This window comes from Lathyrus oleraceus, chromosome 1 (genome assembly GCF_024323335.1).
Source record: "Lathyrus oleraceus cultivar Zhongwan6 chromosome 1, CAAS_Psat_ZW6_1.0, whole genome shotgun sequence".
Classification (NCBI taxonomy): domain Eukaryota; kingdom Viridiplantae; phylum Streptophyta; class Magnoliopsida; order Fabales; family Fabaceae; genus Lathyrus; species Lathyrus oleraceus.
In genome coordinates, this window is record NC_066579.1 from 265,029,973 (window position 1) to 265,044,831 (window position 14,859).

Genomic DNA, 14,859 nt, shown 5'->3' on the forward strand with positions numbered 1-14,859 from the left:
ACGGCTTCTCATCATCAGGCGCTGTGTCAACAACAAACACATAAGTCGGTCTATCCAGACGTCCCACCTCCACACTGGGGAACTGATTCCACCATTTCACCTTAATCAAGGCGGCCAGAGTAGCCAAAGCATCTGCCAAAGGATTCTCCTCTCTAGGCACATGATGCAATACCACCTTGGTGAAAAACGTCAACAACCTCCTCGTATAGTCCCGGTATGGAACTAAATGAGATTGATGCGTATACCATTTTCCGTTAACCTGATTCACAACCAGAGCTGAATCTCCATATATAACAAGGTTCTTGATTCTCAAATCAATCGCCTCTTCAATCCCCAATATGCAAGCTTCGTATTCAGCCACGTTGTTGGTGCACTCAAATGTTAGCCGGGCATCAAAAGGAATGTGGGATCCTTTCGGCATAACCAAAACAGCACCAGCACCGCTACCATTCACGTTAACGACCCCATCAAACATCAGAATCCATTCGGATTCAGGGTCAGGCCTCTCCTCCGGGATCGGTTACTCTCAATCTTTCGATTTGAGCACCTCAAGATGTCCTCATCAGGGAACTCAAACCTCACCTGTTGACAATCCTCAAGGGGTTGCTGGGCGAGGTAATCAGACAATACACTCCCCTTGACTACCTTCTGAGAAGTGTACTGAATATCACATCATTCAAAAATCATCTACCCTCTCGCAACCCGTCCGGTCAATTCTGGCTTCTCAGATATGTACTTGATCAAATCCATCTTGGACATCCACAAAGTGGTATAAACCAGCATATACTGTCTCAGTCGGCGATCAGCCTATGCCAAAGTACAACAAGTTTTCTCGAGCAGTGAATGTATTGTTTCACGGTCGGTAAACTTTTTGCTAAGGTAAATTGCATGCTCTTTTCGACAAGACTCGTCATGCTGACCCAATACACCTTGTAGACCCCTCGAAGGCCATCAAGTACAGAATTGACAATTGCTCCTTCCACAGGAGGCATCAGAATCCGAGGTTCCTGCAACTTATGCTTTTATCTTTCAATGCCTCTTGGCAATCATTATTTCACCTAACCGTTTGATCTCTTTTTTTCCAACATCTTGAATATGGGTTCACACGTGGCTGTTAGATGAGATATGAACCGTGAATTGTAGTTCAATCTACCTAAGAAACCACAAACCTCTTTTTCCGTTCTCGGTTCAGGCACTTCTTGTTTTTCTTTCTTCTTTCTTTTTTTTTTTTTTAGCAGGATCAACCTCGATTCCTTTTTCCCTTACAATAAGCCCCAACAGCTTACCGGACCGCACTCTGATAGTGCACTTATTCGGATTCAACCTCAGTTTGAATTGTCTCAACTGGTCTACTCAACTTGGCCAGATCTGCCAGATGCCCCTCTTTTGTTTGGGGATTTTGCTATAATGTCATAAACATAACATTCAATTTCATGATGAATCATATCATGAAACAAAGTTACCCTGATACGTGGCACCGGCGTTCTTGACACCGAATGGCATCACCTCCACTCTTGACACTCGCCTCGAAGGCGGAACCAACTTTCACTTCCTCTCCGACCTCGGCGGTGCCCAGATTAACGATCTCAACTCGCTCTTCATGCGGCTGAATCACCTTCTCCTCTTGTTTCAACAACCTGGTTAATCTTCCAGCAGATCACAATCTTCTTCGCCTTCTTCTTCGGCATGATAGATCGGATTGTCGAAGTCATACAGAGGTGTAATATGATTGTTATCAATGAGATCCGGAGGATTATTGTTTTGAAGTCGGAACGAGACAAATCAAAAGAGAAGGGAAAAATGAAAACAAACATTGCCATTTTTATTTGTTTTTTAAACTGCAAAAATAAATGAAAAACAGGGAACACCGCTTTTAATTACAAAAACATCCATTTATTAATGATGCAAAATGTTACACAATGAAACACATGAGATGACCCTTACAATGAACCATTACGTTTCGGGCAAAACGTATGGCTTTCATGCAAACAGAATTGAAAAACAGAAATATTACTCTTCAGAATGAGTGACAGTGATGATCTTTTCAGGCCTTCCAGTTCTGGATCTCCATCCCTGGTACGCACGGTTTTATCCAACAATCAAACTCGCAGTCACTATCAGTCTCTTCACCTACCGCAAAGGCGTGATCCGAATTTTCAGCAATTGCACCCACCATCGCCTGACCATGCGCCGACATGGGATTAGCATTAACATTCGGTGATGGTGCAAAATTGATGGCCTTGGAGTCTACCAGATCCTGGACAACATGCTTAAAAGCTCTACAGCCCTCAATGTTATGCCCTGGTGTACCAGAATGGAATTCACACTGGGCGTTCTCATCATAATTAGGAGGCCTCTGATCTGATCTTAACGGAACCATCGTCCTTGGCTGAACCAACCCAAGATCCATCAACTTCTTAAACAGAACAGCATATGTCACGGGCGGCTTATCAAACTGACGATCAATCCTTTTTCCCCTCACTTGGTACACGGCTCTCTGTGCTCTCTGTTGAGGTGGCTGACGTTGCTGTTGTACCGACTGATTACCAGCAAGGGTGGTTACTGCAGCAGTGTGCTGGTAGCAACGATCCCTACGGTGTCCTCTCTGAGCATACACAGCACTTGATTCTCCCTCATTCTTGCGCTGACCGTTCCCAAATAGCTTCTTTACTCCAGATGACGGAGCATTTCCCTGTATTTTCCCCATTCTTAGCCAACTTTCAATTCTCTCCCCAGCCACTACTATGTCTGCAAAGCCACTGACGGGACAACCCACCATCCTTTCAGCAAAAACCCCCTGCAGGGTACCCATAAACAAATCTGACATCTCTCTGTCCACCAAAGGAGGTTGAACTCTGGCAGCCAACTCCCTCCACCTTTGAGCATACTCTTTAAACCCCTCGTTATGCTTCTGAGACATACCCTGCAGCTGGGTACGACTAGGAGCCATATCAGCATTGAATTGATACTGTTTAAAGAAGGCATCGCCAAGATCTTGCCAGCTCTTAACGTCAGAAGACTTCAGCTTGGTGTACCACTCCAAGGATCCTCCAGACAGACTGTCCTGGAAGAAGTACATCCAAAGCTTCTGATCCATTGTATATGCAGAAATCTTGCGGACAAAAGCCTGAAGGTGACTTTCTGGGCAGGAACTTCCATTATATTTATCAAATGCGGGCGCCTTGAACTTTTGTGGGATCACAATCCCCTCAACCAGCCCCATATTCGACATATTCACAACCCCGGGAGTGGCATAGCTTTCTAGAGCCTTGATTTTCTCCGCCAACAACTGAATTTCTTTATTCGGTGGTTGGACACCGTACTGCCCAAACGGCTCATTATGCATTGAGAATTGATCAACTTCTCTGTCTTCCTCCCTATCATCCTCAACCCCAAAGAACGGAGGAAACAGACTGTCCTTCATATTATGACCCGTCGGACCAGGTTGACCCCCTGTGGCAGCACCAAAACCACCAGCATTGTTCACTACACCCACAGTCGTCCTCCTTCCGCCTTCCCTAGAACCACCAAGGCCCTGGTTGGAGACACCATCCATGTTGACACCGCTATTGGCAGCTGAAGCCCGCTCAAGCTTCTCAACCTTATCAGCCAGTGCTTTTTGCCCGACTGCAAACCCTTGCATGATGTTAATCAACTCATTCATCTTCTCCTTCAACTCGAGAACATCTGTATTTGGTAGATCCATCAGCCTAGGTGTGTTGCGCCTGGTGAAATATCTGTGAGGACGTGTTGAGTGCAAAGGTACAACTCTACGAGCACGAGCAATGATTCCTGAAACAATCAAGCACATTAGCAACTGACACCTGCAAAACAGAAGACAGGTTATTATGATCATGCATGAATGCAACGTTTATCCATATGAGTAACATTCTATCTTTCGATCCTGGTTTCATCGAGACAGATAATATTTTGACATCCACATTCTGACATTCAGGATGTCGCTCAACCAGATTCTCAATCAATAATATTCCCCATATGGCTAGACGTAGGTTAGATGCAGATGAATGCAAAATGATGTAGATGTATGGATGCAATGCACAGTGCCATCCTCCAAGTCATCTGAACATCTGTTGCTCTGAGTTACAGCCCTGATCTCTGAACTGATCACAACCATCTGCGGTACTGAGTAACCAGAAATCCGACTTGAGGGTTCCGAAATAAACGGAACGGAATGATACATCACCATCATCACCAGAGATCCTCTGAACAGACAACCACAAGACCCTCTGAAACAGCCTGGGGAATCCTGAAATAAACGGATCCCCACTGATAAATATCCCTGACAGAATTCCGGCGTCTCAGAAATAAATATCCATAAATCCGACTTATAAATAGAACTCTAATCAACGGCTGAACCAATAGTCACCAACACAGTCACCAATTGTACCTGTAATAAAGATCATTCCTCCCCACTCACGGGTGTCATCTAGGCCAGGGTAAGGTCGAGAGAAACGCAACATAAATAACCTTTCACAGAATATCATCATATACACACCCGAAGTATGTAACGATAATATCCCATCAGGGTCTGAACTGCTCGTGATGTCAATGTTCCGCTAAGTGACGTATACCACCCGCTTCCCATGAATCACTTTATTCCTAGGTTTCATAGATTTCACTCATAGCCTGGGTATTGGGCCTTTTACCTCAAGTAACTCCCATCCCAACAGAGAGACAGCACAGCACAACACAGATGAATATATGATGAATGCAAACATAAATGCAAACAATAAATAAATGAATGCAATAAATGAAACAACAAAGCAACCAAACCCTATCCTAGAGAGCGCTATGAATGACTCGCTTAGGGAAGATGGACCAGCAATAGGTCAACTTTTATAGTCCCTAGCAGAGTCGCCAGCTGTCGCATCCGCGAAAAGCAACCGGCGGGCTAAAACAAAACAAACAGAGCCGCCACCGTGCGTTATTTATCCCAAAGAGGGAAAGGAAATGCTCGAAGTAAACCTGGAAAAGACATGGTCTCGTGACCAAAGAGATGAGATCGGGAGTCGGTTATGCGAAGGGAAGGTATTAGCACCCCTAAGCATCCGTCGTACTCGACGGGATCCACGCTCAAAAAGATAGAAGAAAGGTTGCTAAAACTGCTCACAAACATCACACACACACTGGAAACAACACAGGTGGGATAAGAGGGAAAGGGCTCGCTAGGATATCGCATCCTATGCCTACGTATCTCATCTAGAATGAGAATCAGAGCTACCGTAGTTCGGCTCACGCACGCCGAAACAAAACACACGCAAACAGGCAAACATGGAGACCGAATGCCAATCGCTGGACTTACATCAGACTCCGAACCAAACAAACCCACACTGGAAACCAAATGCCAATTGCTGGACTTATATCGAACTCCAAGCACACAACAATAGGATATGGAATGCCAATCGCTGGGCTTACATCCATCTCCTAACACACAAGAAGGATAACAGATAACAAGTTACTAAAGAGTCGGGAACTCGAGCCTAGCAACTGTCAAGCAAACACACACAAAAAGAAAAAGGGTGCCCGGAGAGATCTCGTACGACCTCCTGCCTACGTACCTCATCTGGTATGAGGATCAGGGCAACATAGTTCCCCTTAACAGGGGAGAAACTTTCTCCTAACCAGAGATTGGGAAATGACAAACTAGAAGGGAGACTGACTTGAGCCTAATAGTTTTCATGTATTCCACAATGGTCCTAGGTTGAGTTGTCTATCTAACTTGCACAGGCAGCAAGCTAATCCTAAACAGGCAAAGCAAAGCATACAAGCACAACAAGGCAAACATACACAATTAGCACACACTATATACAGACAAAGTGGGCTCACACAAGGGTTAGGCTGCAAAAGCAAGCCAACTGTATCAGGGTGATGTTAGCTCTTAACCCTAATATTGAGAGTTAGGGTAAAGCAGATGAAATGGGAAGTGAGGGGTGTGCCTCACAGCTCTTATCCCTGGCCAGGGAGAGCTTCAGACAAATGAAAGTGTGGGTTCAGAAAGTGGGAACCCTTCTACACTTATGACTGACTCAACAAGGATCTTGGGTTAATATCCTCAATGCATCAACACCAGTTGTGTGAGCAAAGGGATGACTCATAGAATAGCAGGAGATGGATTGCACATCTCTTGTATCTGCCAATTGCCTTATCAAAGGTCTTTTCCTGCTTGGCACAAAGATAAACATACACAAGCATTGCCTCTTAAGGAGGACTTCAGACAGGTGCCTGACCAAGTAACAGGCCAGGTCTTCCAGACTACATGAAGTCAAAGAATTCTACCTCAATTGGTTAAGCAACCAAGCAACAGCAAAAGCAAGTTCAAAAGAACTATAGCAACTAATGTACCTGAAAACAATCTAGCTCAGTTAGTATTCAATTCAAAAAAGTCAAACAGACAGTTAATAGTCAACATCTGTACACAGTTAAACAACAATGCATCAAGGCAAAGCACAAGCTCAACTCAAAGGAGCTAATCCACCTACAAAACAACTTAATGTTAATCAACATCAACCAAATATCAATCCAAATGAGCAAATGAATCAAACTCCTCAAGGCCATATACTTCTTGTCCTGAAAACACAACTCAAACATAAGCACAAACCACTAGGACAAGGCCTAGGGTCAAAGAGGGAGAAATAATTCAAAACAGAACATGAAAATTGGCATAAATCAAGTCCAGTCAAATTAGAACAATATCCAAGTGGTCTCATGTTCATATCATCAACCAATTTCATTTTATAAAGCATTTAAGGCAAGGCGTACAAATTGAAAGCTCATTGAAGAAAACAGAATGAATCAATCCAAATCAATTCAAAAATGATTCAATAAATCCAAAGAAAAATCATAGCTAAACAGCATTCATCACATGATCATCATACCAAATTTCAAGTCATTTGGACAAGTGGAAACATGGAAAATAAATTCCATAAGGCAAGGCAAGGCAAAACAAGCTCAATTAGGGCACAATTTCATGCATCAACTTCACACAAGCCTAAAACAGAATCCATACATGATAAATGCATCAAACCAAAGCCAAGATAAACTTCAAAGTGTCTAGAATCAATGTGCAAAATTTCAAGCTCATAGGATAAACATCCAGCATTTCACAAATCATCTAAGTTCACGACTCATCAAAAGTCCACAAATGACCAACCAGAAGAGAAAATCTCAAACAAATTGGAAATACATCCAAAAATTCCATAAAGAATCACAAGCAATCCTACCATCCAGAAGTAGCATCATGCAAAAGTTCACATCATTTGGCATTGAATTGGCATGGCAAATAAAATCAACAAGTCAAGCAAGCAAAGGTGTGACACACATTGTCACACCTACATTAATCATATCATATCTCATCAACTAGAAATGAGAAAACTTCAAACTCTATACCAAAATGACCAACAAGGTGTCTATTTTAAGCATGCAAAGTTTCAAGTTCATTGGATCAAAACTCATCATTTCACAATCAAAATGGCAAGGCATGTCAAGAAAACACATGTACACACAATCCCTAGCCAAAATTAAAATCCATGCGTGCACAATTTCTTGAAAAATCATAAAAGAATAGTAGAGATCACGAGGAACATCATGCAAAAAATCCCATGCCAATTGGATCAATATTCAATGAGTTATGGTTTTTGGAATGAAGGGAAAAATTAAAAAAAAACATAGAAAGCACATGGAGGCAGAAGGTGAAAATAATGCAAAAGGCTCATATGGAAGCGCTTCAGCTGGGATTCGAACCAGCCAGTTATTCAAACTGAGGCGCGCTTAAGTGAAACTCTGCGTTTCACTTAAGCTTATGTGGCAGCGCCTTTTAACATCAGCCAATCATCGCGCCATGTAGGATAACATGCAACCAATGCATGAACATAAACATTAAAATCCATGCAAGCAGCGCGCAAATGGATCAAATGACTTTCTGGAAACGAAATTCTAGGGTTCTTCATCAGATTCATCCAGTTCATACACTCAAGAACAAAAGTTCACCAAAATTGACAAAACCTATACCATTGGAATCATCTTTCAGTGTACAACAACAATCTCAAATCAATTTAACCTAATTCATCCTAGATTCAAAGATTCGCGCCATGGAAATTTCACTCATTAAACTTCTAATCAATGTAACTACCTCATTTCTCCATGGATTTCAATGATTTAAATTGCAGATTGATCACCAATGAAAGACCTACCAGATGCATCTATCAATTTCATGAATCATTAAAGTCGAATTCTAACTTCAATTGAATGGCAGAAGTGAAACACGTGTATTCAGGCCTTGGCAAGCAAAAACAAAAGTTCCTTAGCTCTCATATGATGATTTGGATGAAGGCTTGAGTGTTAATTGTGCACGATCTAGCTGGAAAATCCAATTTCCATTGATGAACACATGCTTCAACAGTCCTCGAATCTTGAAGAAATCCCTTGGATCTTGCTTCAAACAACTCCAATTATGCTAGTAGATGATGATTGGATCAAGAACCAAACAAAGTTTATGCAAAAAATTGGAGAAAAGTGAGAGAGAAAAATGAAGAGTTTTTGGATCTAGATCTAGATTTCAGAATTCTGTTATGCTAATGAAGAAAACAGTTATGATTAGCCTCTTATATGTCCTGTTAATGAGATTGGTAATCACAATTAGCCAAAATGCAAAAGATTAAGCAAAAACCAAGTTTTATGACCAATTTTACAATTCACCCTCATGTGCATATACCAATGGAACAGTGCACGTTTTAGGCTTCAATTCACTTCAAAATGCTGTGCAGAAACCAAGGCAAGTGTTAGGAAGTGAATTCAATGAATAATTTTTGAACTTGACATTTCCCTCCAAATTTCAAATGAAAAGTCAAATTTTTTTGCAATGGAAATTCATGGACTTTGATGCTTAAATTGGATAAAGCATGTCAAAACAAGAATGTGGAAAAAATCCCACTCCATTTGGCCTTTTGGTTCAAAAGTTATGCATGCTTGAAGTTCAAATTATCTTGACCAAGATTGATCCATAACTTGCCAACCACACATGAGAAATTCATGTTCTTGGACTTTTTGGAAAGGTGAGAGCAATATCTACAACTTTCATGTTGGACAAAATTTAATTTGAAGCATTTTTGGACATGTAATCTTAAGGAGAAAACCTTTCCATTTTTGGCAATTTTGAATTACAAGTCACTTTCTATTTTTGGAAAGTTTTCATCTGACTTTATTTTTTTCAATGTTGATGTTTGAAATGTCAAATGAAACTTGTTTGGACATGAATGAAGTGTTTCTAACCCTCTCCCACCTCCAAATCCATCAGTTGACTTGTGGTTGACTTTTGCAGTTGATAGATGAATTGGCTATGCATAGATGAATTTGAGCCTCAATCTCTTGATGAAATGACTCCAAGGATGAAACCCTAACCTCCACAAGCTCAATATAACCATATGATGATCCCTCTCTCAATGAAGACCTCATCTCCTTGACAAAACCCTGATTGGCATAAGACAGATGATTAGGGTTGACCAGAGGTCAAAACCCTAATCCCAAGGAACTGATCAAGCACAATGAATCTCTTGGTGAGGATAAAACCATGATGATGATGATGTACCATTGCCAAGATGATGATCAATCTCCTTGAGGAACCAAGAAACCCTAATTGAAGCACAAACCCTCAGATGATTAGTGATCAATTCTTGAGACCCTCAGGCTTGAATCTCTCAACCTCTTTATCTTCTGATCAAGACTTGGGAGGATGGCTTGCTCAATGTTTCCACATGATATGCAAAGATGCAATGCCTAATGTTCTAAAAAATGAAATGCAATATGCTAAGCTAGTCCCAAGAGAGGAGGGCAAATTTTGAGGTGTTACACATCCCTGTACCATCCATTTTCACTCTAGATTTCCATGGTGTGAGAAATCAGAGGTTGTAAAATCTGGTGTTCATCATGAACTCAATGGATTTCAAAAATTGAATGCATAACCATGATGCCTCTATTGAGAGGACTTCAGCCAACACAAGATCTAAGCAAATAGGTCAATAGATGATGAGATTCGAATGAAATACCAGTTGAAGAGTAAGCTTGAATTCTGGTAACTTGAGCTCAATTCCTTGCTTGCTTTGCCAAAACAGAAGATCAGTGAGATAAATGATGAAGGTTTAGAAGCTTTAGATCTAAGAATTCAACCAGATGAAGTTGAATTTTGGATCTGAAAAATTTGAAGAAAAATGGAAATTGCTTCTTTGGTGAGGTTGGGGAATCACTTCAGCAGGGTTTCAGGTGCCTTTAGGTTGAGTTTGAATGAAGCTGAACCCTTCTATTTATAGCAAAACAAACTGCAAGCAAGGTGAATTCTCATGTGCATGGAATTTGGATCCTTCATGCATGGGCCTGTACAGGCGCGTGCAAAGCCCAAAAGCTGATGCAAATGCACGCTGAACACAAACCAAGTTGAATTGGACGTGTAGTTTGAATGGCAATTGCTTGTGTATCAAGATTTCATGTGCATTCCATAATTATGCCTAAATGTTCAACTCTTCGAAAATACCATTTGCCAAATCCAAATATGTTCATGTGAGTAATGGTTGGAAAGGTCTTGATGTAAGGAACAATTGTTATGTTGGGAAAAAATCCATTTGGAGTGTGGAAATTTATGATATTTGAGTTTAAAGTGTGATGTGCAAGACATGTCAATGAAAAGTTTCCAAATTTGGCCAATGTTCAAGCCCTTCTGTTTTGATGATGCAAGCCTCAAATGAAAAACCTTCCAACACCAAAGTTGTAGAGCTTTTCAAGACAATCAAGCTGGACTTAAATTTTCAATCATTTGGATTTTTTATGAGAGAGTTATGGGCACTTGAAGTTGGACTTTTTTGCCTTTCAATGCATTTGGCCCAAAAGGACCTATAATGTCTTGCATTATCACATGTATTTCCTTTGAGATTTTGAAATTTTGTTCAACATAACATTTGAATTAGACATCTTAAGCTTTCCAATTCATTTTATCCCACATCAAAATCATAAAATATGAATGAGTTACGTTCTTGGGAAGTTGACCCACAATTAGGGTTTCAGTCAAAATGACATATAACATATTGGAATGGATGATGACCTTCAAAACTTCAAATCAAATTTTTATGAACATGAAAGTTGTTAATATTGTCCTTAAGAACATTTTTGCGTTTGGAATCATCTCCATTTGACCAACACATAAAAAGTTAGGTCTCAATGCATTTCAAAATGGTCAGATGAATTGACTGATCAACTTCTCAAGTCTATGACTCATATCTTGATGAATTGATGATGGAGGACACTCAAATAAGCTCAAGTATGCATGAAATGATGAATTAAAGAACTTCCCTTGATTGTATTTGATCATGGGCTGAGGTTGCTTCAAGAGCAAGGCATTGTGGTGCATAGATGAATTAGGGTTTCTTTGGGGCACAAAACTCAAACCCTTTGACTTGCTTTGATCAAAATGATGAATTGAGATGCTAGGAAGGCATATTTGATGGATGAGAGCTTTGGGAACCATTGCCATGCTTGCTATCATCTTCTCTTGGCCATGTCTTTGTACCAATGATCTCCTTGAAGCTTTTGACCTGGTGATTGCTCAAGCTACAAACAAAAGATGTTAGTGACATATTTTTATGCTCTTGGTTAGTAAATAAAATAAGAAAAAAAATGATATACAATTCAAACATGCTTGGTGATCTCAAACCACTCACAAGGAGTCCCACCCAAGGGCAAGGGGAACTAAGATGCTTATGATCCTTGAGGCAATCCAAGTGCAATGTTATGATGCCATGAGGGATCTTAGGGACAAAATTAGGGTCTTACAGTACCCATGCAAGAAAATGGGAGAATCTCATGCCAATTTTTTTATGTCACAACTATCTTCTAAATAATCTTCTTAATATTCTTGTTTGCAACTTCAACAACCCCATTCATCTTAGGCCTGTAGGGAGAAGAATTATGATGTGCAATCTTGAAGTTTTTGCAAAGAGCTTCCACCATATTATTATTCAAGTTAGATTCATTATTAGTAATGATCTTACTTGGCATACCATAACCGCATATAATCTAATTCTTGATAAACCTTACAACAACTTGCTTGGTTACTGATCACACTGAATCACACCGTGTTTTTGACTCGGATTTCACATGTTTATTAGGACTTTATTATCATTTTTCTTGTGTTATGCTCTCTTTTATGTTGTTTTTATATAGTTAGCTCTTTCGGGACCCTTTTAGAAGAAACGAAGCAAAAAGACCAAAAATTAGGATTTTTCAGCAAATATTGTACACCTGGCGTTGCACATCGCAACCGTTATAGGAGAATCCATGACTCATCAGCCCTCAACCAGGAGGTAACCGCCACGTTCCCAAGATCATTCCCATTTCCACACATGGCGGGCGCTATGAAGGGATGGCAGGCGCCACCTTTGTATTCCACGTTCCCACTAAGGAGAAGTTGAGGGGCACCATGGTCTTTACAAGCTGCTAAATTCCTCTATAAATAGGTCGTTCCATTTCATTCCAAATCATCAAACTTAGTTTGCAACACTAAGACTATATTTATCATTTGTAAAGCGGTAATCCGTCACATCAGGGGGTTATCGCACCTTAGTGAGATTGAGTTGGGGCACTTCGATTTGCTGTCGTCTTCATCTTCAGAGTCAAGGGTTTATTTTCCTTGTACCAGATTTAAAGCCTCCGTTTGGAGCAGGTTCTTATTTAATCGCTTTTATTTATTTTACTTGTCTTGCTTTACTTTAGTTAATTTCTATCTACACTTTACTTTATCTAATTTCTGTCTACGCTTTACTTTATTTAATTTCTGTCCACACTTTACTTTATTTAATTTCTGTCCACACTTTACTTTATTTAATTTTTATCTATGCTTTACTTTATTTAATTTATGTCTACGCTTTACTTTATTTAATTTCTGTCCATGCTTTACTTTATTTAATTTTTGTCCTAGCTTTACTCGTTCTTTACGCCTCACATTCTAAAACAACTTTTCATCATGATCAATATCGTTGCGTTTGTTGGTATTACCATGTCTGGCTAAATCTTTCAATGGTTAGAACGTAAGGATCGCGATTAAAGATATGTTTCACATATTGAATCTGTAGAAATACTCTAAAGGCTATTTTGATTTTTAATTTGAGTTTTCTAAAACAAACTTGGTTAGTTTTAACTAATCAAGGAGTGCGAAAGCACCCTGGCTTAGTTAACTACGAATTTTTATCACTCTAAGGAAAAACTATTTTTGAAACTATTTTCGGACGCGTTGATAGATTTAAAATCAGGAAACTCCCTGCGTAAATCAAAATCACTTTTCAACTAAGTTTACGAGTCTTATTTCTTAAAAATAAGTTTACTACTTTAGCGTTCTGCACAACTTTTATAAGTGACAATAAAAGGCCTTAATGTAAGGGTAAACTCGGTTCTGAATATGCGAAAGCGAGAGTTCTTGTTAAATGAATTCTTTTCAAGAGTAGAAAATATTGCCTTATAAGTAGTTCTATTTAGACAATCGAAACATCACTTAACTGACGTGAAATACATTCAAACCTGTCTTTACCGGCATTGTATTTATTTTCTTTATTTACCATTATTTTGCAACATCAATATCTCTTTTATACCACCTTAGATAAACATTGTAACAATAGTAATCGATAGATTGACGATTTGGTCTCTGTGGGATCGATATTCTTTTATATTACTCTGACGCGATTCGTGCCCTTGCGAATAAAGCGATCAAGTTTTTGGCGCCGTTTCCGGGGACCAACTTCGTCAAATTTCATACCCTTTTGTTACACCGTCTTGACTAAGGCATTATTAGCCGGTAAATGCGAAGAACCCGTAGTACCAGAAACTTAGTAGATCCTTTAGCGGAACCCGAACGTTACACTCGTACACGCCTCTTACTCATCTGAATTAAGAAAGCTATGGCCGAGAATCGCGACCGGAGACCTCTTAAGGAATTTGCCCAACCCTCTAAAGAGGAGCCTAGTTCGAGTATAGTAAACCCCCTTATTCATGCCAACAACTTCGAACTAAAACCATCTTTGCTGCAGTTAGTGCAGCAGAACCAATTCACGGGTCTCGCTACTGAGAACCCAAATCAATATTTAAAGGTCTTTATCCAACTGGCCGACTCCTTTAAATCCAACGGTGCATCACCAGATGCGATCCGTTTGAGATTATTTCCTTTCTCCCTCAGGGATAGAGCACGTTCATGGTTAGATTCACTTCCAACTAACTCAATAACTACCTGGGAAGACCTTAGGAGAGTAATCCTTGCTAGATATTTCCACCCCAGCAAGACTGTTGTTCTTCAAAACCAAATAACTAGATTTACTCAAAACCAAGGAGAATCACACTTTGAAGCCTGGGGGAGATGCAAAGAGCTATTAAGAGTATGTCCACACCATGGCCTAGAACAATGGTTGATCGTTCATAACTTCTACAATGGACTCCACTATAACATAAAGATGAGCATCGACGCTGCCGCAGGTGGGGCGCTGATGAACAAACCTTACCCTGAAGCTTGTGACCTAATTGAGGATATGGCCCAAAACCATTACCAATGGGGAACTGAACGAGCATCAATAGAGAAAAAGGAGACCCAAGGTGGAATACATGAGATAAGCTCTATGGACATGATGCAGGCGAAGATGGACGCTTTAGACCTTAAGGTCGAACATATGTCTACAAACACTAACACCACAGCAGTAGTCCACACAAAGTGTGAACTCTGTGGATCTAAAGGACACGAATTGGCAGAGTGTAACCTTTTAAATGACCTGAACACCGACCAAGTGAATTACGCTCAAGGTAACCCATTTTCAAACA

General features: G+C 40.2%; 1 non-coding gene across 1 annotated transcript; it reads right to left on the minus strand.

The window, feature by feature from the left end:
* Positions 1-14,336: 14,336 nt before the first annotated feature.
* Positions 14,337-14,443, minus strand: LOC127116646 (small nucleolar RNA R71). The gene has a single exon (XR_007801454.1). It is a non-coding gene; the product is annotated as a small nucleolar RNA R71 (small nucleolar RNA).
* Between the last annotated feature and the right edge of the window lie 416 nt (positions 14,444-14,859).